Source organism: Rhincodon typus, chromosome 5 (assembly GCF_021869965.1).
Source record: "Rhincodon typus isolate 14 chromosome 5, sRhiTyp1.1, whole genome shotgun sequence".
NCBI lineage: Eukaryota > Metazoa > Chordata > Chondrichthyes > Orectolobiformes > Rhincodontidae > Rhincodon > Rhincodon typus.
The window spans coordinates 114456240-114466282 of NC_063336.1; the positions used below are offsets into that span (position 1 = coordinate 114456240).

A 10043-nucleotide genomic window follows, 5' to 3' on the forward strand; every position below is an offset into this window, starting at 1 on the left:
CCCCCTTTTCTGATGAAGGGTCTAGGCCCGAAACGTCAGCCTCTCTGCTCCTATGATGCTGCTTGGCCTGCTGTGTTCATCCAGCCCTGCACCTTGTTGTCTCGGATTCTCCAGCATCTGCAGTTCCTACTATCCCTCATCCCTGTTGTCTCGCTGTTTTTTGCTGAATGTCAATGGCTATGGGGTTTCCGGTCTTTGCACATCTCCATCAGATATGAAGTTTCTGCACCTGACTTTCCATGGCAGTGACAATCTGTCCATCGAAACAGTCAGACTCTCGCATGCTGGACCCAGAACAGTAGAGATGGCATTGACATCTCCTCCAACATGTGACCCACTTACCTTGAGTGTCTCTGACAAAGTTACCTCTGCTCCTGTGCCAGATTGTGCAGTTTGATGAAGTTATTCATGGTCCATGCTCTGAGATCCCCTCTCCCTTGGGGCTGTGCAGGTGCCTGCTCTCTGAATGCTAAGGACCTGGGATGTTTTTTCCTTAGACAGCTGCAGAGACGGGGGCAGTGATGCGTTCGCCAGAATATGCTCTTCCTTTTAACTCACTCACCGAATGTGGGTATCTCTGATAGGGACAGCATATTTGCCCACTCCGATTCACCTTGAGATGCTTATGGTGAGTGCCTTTTTGAACCACTGCAGTCCATGTGCTGTAGCTTGACCCATAATGTCCTTAGGGAGGGAATTTCATGATTTTGACCTAGTGACACTGATGAACAGCTAAATATTTCCAAGTTAGGATGGTGAGTGATTTGGAGGTGAACTTGCAGGTTGTGATTTTCCCGTGTATTTGCTGTCCTTGTCTTTCTGGATGGGAATGGACATGGCTTTGGAAGGCGCTGTCTAAGGGGCTTTGGTGAATTTCTGCAGTGCATCTTGTAGATAGTACACATTGCTTCTATAGAGTGTCCGTGGTGGAGGGAATGGATGTGGTGTCAATCAAATGGGTTGCTTTGTCCCGGAGGTGCAATTATGCAAGCAAGTGGGGAGTATTCCATCACACTCCTGAGTTATGCCTTGTAGATAGTGGACAGGCTTTGGAGGGTCAGGAGGTGAGTTACTCACTGCAGGATTCCTAGCCTCTGACCTGTTGTAGTGGCCATTGAACTTATATGGCTGGTCCAGTTCAATTCCTGGTGAATGGTAACCCCTGAATGTTGATAGAAAGGAAATTCACTGATGGTAATGTCATTGAATGCCAAGGGGCAATAGTTTGATTCTTTCTTATTGCATATGGTCATTGCCTGGCCCTTGTATGATGCAAATGTTACATTCCATTTTTCAGCCCAAGCCAAATCTTGTTATATTTGACCATGTACTGCTGCAGTATCTGAGGAGTCATGAATGGTGCTGAACATTGCGCAATCATTGGCGAACATCCCTACTTCTCACCTTATGATGGAGCGAAGGTCATTAAAGAAGTGGATGAAGATGCTCGGACCTAGGACACTACCCTGAGGAACTCCTGCAGAGATGTCCTGGAGCTGAGGTGACTGACCTCTAACAGCCAGAACCATCAACTTTTGCATCAGGATGACTCCAAACAGTGGAGATTTTCCCCTGACACCCATTAACTCACATTTTTCTGGAACTTCGTGATGCCACTCTGTAGACTTGAGGTCAATAGCTATCACTCTCACATTACTTTTGGATTTCAGCTCTTTTGTCCATGTTTGAACCAAGGCTGTAATGAGGTCAGGAGCTAGGTGGACCTGGCGGAACCCAAACTGGGTGTCGCTGAACTGGTTATTGCTGAGCACATGCTGCTTGATAGTCTTCCATCACTTCACTGATGATTAAGACGAGACTGATGGGGCAGAAATTTGCAGTGTTGAGTCTGTCCTATGTTTTGTGTGCAGGACATACCACAACAACATTACACATTGTCAGGTGGATGCCTGTGTTGTAACTGTACTGGAACAACTTGGCTAGAGAGTAGCAAATTCTGGAGCACGAATCTCCAGTACTATTGCTGAAATGTTGCAGGGCCAGTAGCTTTTTCAGTATCCAGCACCTTTAACCATTTCTTGATATCAAGTGGAGTGAATCAAATTGGCTGAAGACAGACATCTGCGATTCTAGAGCCCCCTGAGGTGGATCCTCCACTCAGCATTTCTGGCTGACGATTGTTGCAAATACTTCAGAAAAGTTTTGCACTGGGCTCCCCATCATTGGGGATGATGATATTTGACGGGGTTATTTGTAGACACTTGTCCTAGAGTGAGTTGTTTTTGCCTACCAACATTCACAACTGGATGTGGCAGGACTGCAAAGATCTGATCCTTTGGTTGTAGTAGAATCACTTAGCTCTGTCTATCACTTGCTGCTTATATTGTTTGACACCCAGGTAGCCCTGTTTGGTAGCTTCATCAGGTTGGCGTCTCATTTTTAGGTCTGCCTGGTGCTGTTCCTGGCATGCTCTTCTGCAGTCTCTATTGAACCAGGCTAATCCCCTGGTTTGATGGTAATGGCTGAGTGAGGGATATGCTGGGCCATGAGGTTACAGATCATTTGGAGTACAATTCTACTGCTGTTAATGACATCTCATGGATGCCTGGTCTTGAGTTCCTACATCTGTTCGAAGTCTATCCTAGTTAACGTGGTGATAGTGCCACACAACACATTGTAAAATATTCTCAATGTGAATCCAACTCTAATCTAGCTAAAATACTGATTGAATTGTCATTATCTCAGCTGATGGGAGATGAATGAGGCAGTTTACTCGTGCTTCCTCTGAGGGCCTGTGTTTTCTTCAGAGATGTGGAATGTGTCTTATGAAGAGAGATAGAGCCGATTAGGTCTATACCCTCTGGAGTTTAGAAGAATGAAAGGAGACCTAACTGAGATATGAAAGATGCTAAAGGGGATTGACAAAGTAAATATAGACAGGATGTTTCCTGATGTGGGACAATCTACAATGAGAGGTCATAGTTTAGTATAGGGCTAGCAGATTTAAAACAATGAGGAGAAATTACTTCTCTCAAAGAATCATGAACCTATGGAATTCACTACCCCAGAGTGCAGTGGATATTGGGGCATTAAAGAGGGGATTTTTTTAATGAGTAACAGGTTGAAGGGTTATGGAGAGTGGGCAGGAAAGTGGAGTTGAGACCGAGATGAGATCAGTTATGATTGTATTGAATGGGGGAGGAAGCTTGAGAAGTTGAATGGCCTAGTGTTCCTAATTGTTACATTTTTATTGTGTAATGTTCCTCAGAGGTTGTTAGTGTTGATGCAGATGGGGGAAAGTGATTATCCACTGAGTGAATAGGAAGCACAGAGGGCAGGATGTTGGGGCTGGGGGGCGGATGGGGTGGATGACAGCCATTGGAGGAAAGTGCTGTGAGCAGTTGTGAAAGTACTGGACTGTGCGCATGGTGGGAGGGGGGGGGGGGGGGGGGTGCCGTGACAGAGTTAGATTGAGTATGAAGTAGCAGAGAGCGATGGTGGGACTTATGCTTGCAGAGTATCTAAGGTCACTACCCTTCTTCATGCCCCTGCTGGTCATTTCTCCAGACCACACAAACCGCACTGGTCTGGGTGGCCACCACACACAAGCCTGATGGGATCTGATGATGCGGTCTTCTTTGGTCACTTGAAGGAAAGAGCCCCATTCTGTCCAACACCCCATCCACCAACACCTTCAGCTCCCTGTCAGAAAAGTGAGGGAGTGGGGAGGGGGCCTGCAAATTGTCTCTATCGGCTGATTCAGCGCAAATCTTTATGCGCTGGAGCATTGAAAGGCAATTGCCGGCTTGCAGCATTTGAACTGGTGCACGGCTGGGCTTTAAATATGGTGCAGGCAGTGAGAAACCCAGTGTGAGGGGTGAGCACTTCTGCTGTTGCTGAGAGCATGATAGTGCCAGGGCAGCCCTGTGGGTAGTTCAGGGTGGTTCAGAAAGTGTTTAGCACACTTGCTCAGATCTTTGAGTATAGGAGTTGGGTTGTCATGTTGCGGTTGTACAGGACGTTGGTGAGGCCTCTTCTGGAGTTCTGTGTGCTGTTCTGGTTATAGGAAGCATATTATTAAGCTAGAGAGGGTTCAGAAAAGATTTACCAGGATGTTGCCAGGAATGGAAGTTTGACTTATAAGGAAAGGCTGGGACTTTTTTCACTGGAGCATAGGGGTCTGAAGGGGTCATTTATAGAGGTTTATAAAATCATGAGAGGCATAGATAAGGTGAATGGCAAGTTTTTTTCATAGAGTGGGGAATTTCAAAACTGAGAGCATATTTTTAAGCTGAGAGGAGAAAGTATTAAAAAAGACATGAGGGGCAATTTTTTTACACGGAGAGTGGCTCATGTATGGAATGAGCTTCTGGAAGAAGTGGTGCATGCAGACACAATTACAATGTTTAAAAGACATTTGAATAAGTACTTGAGTAAGAAATGTTTGGAAGGATATGGGCCAAGTTCAGGCAGGTTGGACTAGTTTAATTTGAGATTATGGTTGATATTGACTGATTGGACCAAAGGGTCTGTTTCCATGCTGTATGACTCTATACTTAATGAGGTGAGCAGCAGAGAACTGTGTGAGATAACTCCCTGGAGAACCTCTCCATGTAACTCCTTGAAATCAACACTTAGCTTATGTTTCCGAAAGGTCAGTCTAAATGTTTATGTTAGCCTCATCATATTTGCCCAAGTTGCTTGCCATTGCACAGACCTGGGAATATTCCTCCCAAAATTTCTTCGAATAAAATGGAAATTTACCCTTGCTGTGCATCCTTGAAAATTTCTGCAGTGCATAGATTTGTGCATAGATAGCTCAGGCTATCCAATAAAATGACAACTCTGGTTTTGGTAAGCTGCAATGATTAAAAATTAACATGACCTCACCTGGCCTGAGGCATGATTTCATGTAGAATTAATTACACAGTAACTCTTATAAATGTCAAGTTTGGTTTATTATTAAAAGTAAACAATGGAACACCTACATGAAATGATTCATTGCTAAGTCATCATCACAGTTGCATCACCCACAAGGGTGCAATTTTTTTTTAATCAGTTTGACTAACTTTGTCCCATAAAGGCACTATTTTTCTTCACCATATAAACCAGCAACATTTTTGTTCAGCTAAGTTCAGGTGAGTGGGTTTTAGTGCCTTGCCATTCAGATTTTATCAGGCTAATTTTAACCCTCTCTGGCAGGACTTTACCATTTGTAGCACCCTGGTACACTCTTCTGGCACCCCCAACACATCAACCCTCTTTCCTGGCACTTTGCCAGGCAATCACTGGAAGTTTAGTGTTTATTGCTTTATCTTCTCCCTCCAGGAACTCAAACACTCCCTCCAGGTAAAGCAGTCCTTCTTACAATCAGGTCGATTGTATTCACTACTCACAATGTGGTGTCCTCTATGTTGTCGAGACCAACTGCAGATTGGGTGACCACTTTGCAGAACACATCTGCTCAGTCCACAAACAGTGATCCTGACCTACCGGTCACTTTCTATTCTAATATATCATCTTTCTCTTATGTTCACATTTCAGTCCAAAGTCTACTCCAGCGTTCCAGTGAAACTTAATGTAAGCTTGTTAAATTAGATGGACTTAGAGTCATAGAGTCATACTGCACGGAAACAGACCCTTTGGTCCAATGCGGCCATGCCGAACAAGCTACCCAAGCTAAACTAGTCCCATTTGCCTGTGTTTGGCCAATATCTCTCTAAACATTTCCTATTCATGTACCTGTCCAAATATTTCTTAAATGTTATAATTGTACCTGCACCTACCATTTTTTCTGTCAGTTCATTCCACATATGAACCACCCTCTGTGTGAAAAAAGTTGGCCCTCAGGTTCCTTTTAAATATTTCTGCTCTCACCTTAAAAAATATGCCTTCTAGTTTTGAACTCCTCCACCCTAGGGAAAAGACCTTTGTTATTCACCTTATCTATGCCCCTCATGATTTTATAAATCCCTATAAGGTCACACCTCAACCTTCTATTGTCCAGTGAAAAAAAAATCCCAATTTATCAGCCTCTCTTCTAAATGGAAAATAGAGCTCTCTGTTCACTGTCCTCATCAAACACGCCTAGGACAGGTGAACACAGGGTTAGATACAATGTAAAGCTTCCTCTACACTTTGAACAGAAAATAAAGCTCTCTACACTGTTCACATCGAACACTCCCAGGACAGGGACAGCACGGGGTTTGATAGAGAGTAAAGCTATCTCTACTTTTTTTAAATTGAAAGTAAATTTCTAGAACTGTATACTTCTGTGTGAAAATGATTTACTCTTCAACTCTTCTATAATTCTTCCACCAATTACATTATGAACAAGTCTTTTGTTACTGATCTCTTTGTTAACAACAATAGACCCTTCCTAGCCACTCTATTTAGGCCCCTCATAGTTTTAAATTTCTCCTCCTCTAATTGTGCCTTTCTAAATGGTGATTTGCATTGTCTTTCAGACTTTTTAATAGCAGTAGTTTGCCCATCAATGAGATTTGGATGACTGGTTAATTCCTTACTCCTTTTTTCAAAACAACAGTATGATCCTCTGGTAACAAGTATGTAGTAAGAGAGAATTGAAAAGCCATGGTCAGAGGTTGCATTATTTCTTCCTTTGCTTCAATTACCAGCCTTGAGTGCATTTTAACTTGGCTTGGCGATTTATCCATTTTCAAGGATGCTAAACACCTTAATACTTCTGTCTTTTCTATGTTTATCCTACATAATATTTCATACTCCTTTAACCACAGTGTCTGCTTCGTCCCTCATTTTTGTGAAAATTGAGGAAAGGTTATAAACTATGCCCACATATTCCACCTCTGTGCTGTTTTTGTACTTTTTGATTGGCTATACTCTTACTTTACTTATCCTCTTTCTCTTCATATATTTTTTAAAACATCTGTTGCTTTTCCTTGCTTTCATTGGCTAGTAGTTTTTCATGCCGTCTGTTTTGTTTTCAAATTTTCTTTTCAATTTCACCTGTTTATACTTCTCTCAGTTTTCTGCAGAGTTGAGATGTTGTTGTGTCCTAAGCTTCCTGAGTTTTCATTATCTTACTCTATATGCTCTTTAACATTGGGTGGGACAGTGGGATGAAAAGGTGGCTAGTTTTGGGAGTGCAAGTGATACCTTTAACTTCATAGGAACAAATTTGTTCCAGACCTCCTCTGCCTCCTCCTTTAATGTCTCCCAAAGTTCTGACAGGAATTTATCTTCATAGCTGTTTCCAGTCCTTTTCACAACTCAATAAAATTGGCCTTTTCTGAATATCAAGATTTTGCTATTAGTCCATCATAATCTGTTTCCACAGCTACTCTAATTCAAACTGAATTATGGTCACCACCATTAAAATGGTCTACTGCTGAAACCTCTACCAGCTGCTCAGCTTCATTTCCTAAAATAAGTCCAGAACTGTCCCTTCTCTTGTTGGATTTGCTACATCCTTGCTAAGAATATGATCTCCTCAGAGGCAGTGCATCTTTGCTGAGTATGTAAGTCAGCCAACAGTGAAAGTGTTGAGGATCATAGAATCCTTACAGTGTGAAAAGAGGCCATTCTGCCCATTGAGTTTCACTGACTCTCTGAAGTGCATCCCACCCAGGCCCAGTTCCCTACCCTATGCCTGAAATCCTGCATTTCCCACAGCTAATTCACCTAATCTACACATCCCTGGATGCTATGGGCAACTCAGCCTGGCCAATCCACCTAACCTGCACATCTTTGGACCGTGGGAGGAAACCGGAGCACCTGGAGGAAACCCACACAGACACGCGGAGAATGAGCAACCTCCACACAGACAGTCACCCATGTCAGGAATCAAACCCAGGACCCTGGCACTGTGAGGTATCAGTGTTAACCACTGAGCTGCTATGCTGCCCAAGCAAGTTAATAATGTGATGTTAATTCCCTGGTATATCCAAGTACAGGCAAAGGCCCAATGATTTTATCACGAGACGGTTAATCCACAGACCCAGGTAATGTTCTGGAGACTTGGGTTGAAATCCCACTACAGCAGATGGTGGAATTTGAATTCAATGAATCCATTGTTGATTGTAGGGGAAAAACCCATCTGGTTCACTAATGTCCTTTAGGGAAGGAAACTACCATCCTTACCTGGTCTGGCCTGGTCTGACTCCAGGCCCACAGCAACGTGGTTGACTCTTAACTGCTCTCCCTCAGGGATAGGCAATAAATGCTGGCAATAGCCAGCGATGCCCTCATCCCGTGAATGAATAAAGGGAAAAAAAAGTTGAAAATCCTGAAGAGTAAGTTCCATCAGGAGTAATCGGTTACTGGAAATATCTTTTTTACTGTACAGTCTTTCGTGAGAAGGGCAGTCCTGGGTATCACTGAGTTGTTTTTCTTCTCCACAGAAATTTTAATTGATTATTTTTCTTTGGTTAATTATTAAGCTCAAGAGAAGAGGAACATTTGTTTTGGACCTCTGGTGCTGATATCCAACCAAACATAATAAAGTAAGAGATAGGTATGTACCCTCTACTCTATTCTCATAATTTGGCATTTACCTGATTTTTAGAACAGCACCAATGTATTCATTTCCATTTCATGTTCCATGCACATGGGCTGTGCTCTTTCTGAATGTGATTGTGTTCATTGATTATAGAAAGTTATCTGTTAGTATCTTAACAGTTTAAAATGCCATTTCAACCTCCTTATTTACTGTCAAAAAAGCCTTTGATGTATATTGTAATATCTGTGTTTTTGATTTGTGTATAATGGACATAAAGGTGTTCCATTCCAGTCTGGAACTTGGTAAGAAAAGATTGCAGTGAACTGTCAACTGCATTTCCAATAAATCTAGTTAATCACCTTTTGTAGTTTCCCAGGTGCATGGATATAAAATGGTGGATTCTGGAGGACAAAATGCTATCCAGCTGTGGTAAATTACAGTTCATTGGGACCTCTCTTTCATTTCTTCATAACTTAGGACAATCCTTCTCAGAAGACATATAAAAGAGATTTAAAATGTAATGATTTCATTAAATTCAAAGGCTCTGGTGCCATAAAATTCTGACAATAGGAGATTTTGTAATGTGATATTGCATTGTCCTATTATTAAATGCAATAAATTTGAATGTCACAGATGGTTTTTGAATCATATGATGGAAACACAGGAGAAATCAGATTCCCACTGGCCACGAGCACACCACTGTAAGCTGTGGCAAAAACAAAATCAATTGACTTTCTTATATATTTTATATAGGCAAAAATATTGAACATGTTTTGAAATTAATAGACATTATTATTCATACTTATTACTATTTTCTTTGATCTCTGTATCAACTTATCTTTAAGATTTCTTCTTTAGTGTTTGGCACTAAATATTCAATTTACTTTTATGTTCATTGAAAGTAAATTTCTGGTCCGAGTTTCTTGCCTGATTTAGATATAGCTTATATTTTTGAGGCATCACAGAATATCCAAATTATGCCCGAAATGGTGAGCAGGCTGAGATCTGGAGGTCCCATCATCAGCAGGGACCATTTTTGCTAGTTGGAAGCAGTCAAAGATAGACTACATGACAGTGAGAGAAGGAGGGAAAGTGGAAGAAAAGTCAATGCATGTTTTCTGACGGAACTAGGTTGTGATAGCTGGTTTCTGGACTAAGGATAATTAGCTTCTTTTGCTATGTGGCAATAAATAAAAATGACATGGTGGCACGGTGGCTCAGTGGTTAGCACTGCTGCTTCACAGCACCAGGGACATGGACTTGATTCCACCCGCAGGCGACTGTCTGTGTGGAGTTTGCACGTTCTCCCCGTGTCTGCGTGGGTTTCTGCCGGTTTCCTCTCACAATCCAAAGATGTACAGGTTAGGTGGATGGACCATGGTAAATTGCCCATAGTGTCCAGGGATGTACAGGCTGGGTGGGTCAGCCATGGGAAATGCAGGGTGATAAGCATGAGTCTATGGAATGCTCTTTAAAGGAGTGGTGTTGACTTGATGGGCCAAAATGCCCTGCTTCCTCACTGTAGGAATTCTAGGAATACTTTAGTCTGATGTTCTATTATGATATCCTTATCTTAATTCAAAGTCCTAATGATTAGTGGAGG

General features: G+C 42.3%; 1 protein-coding gene across 1 annotated transcript in view; it reads left to right on the top strand.

The window, feature by feature from the left end:
* Positions 1 to 10043, top strand: part of LOC109922748 (syndecan-1-like) — a 66283-nt gene that overhangs the window by 48308 nt on the left and 7932 nt on the right. The window lies entirely within an intron of this gene.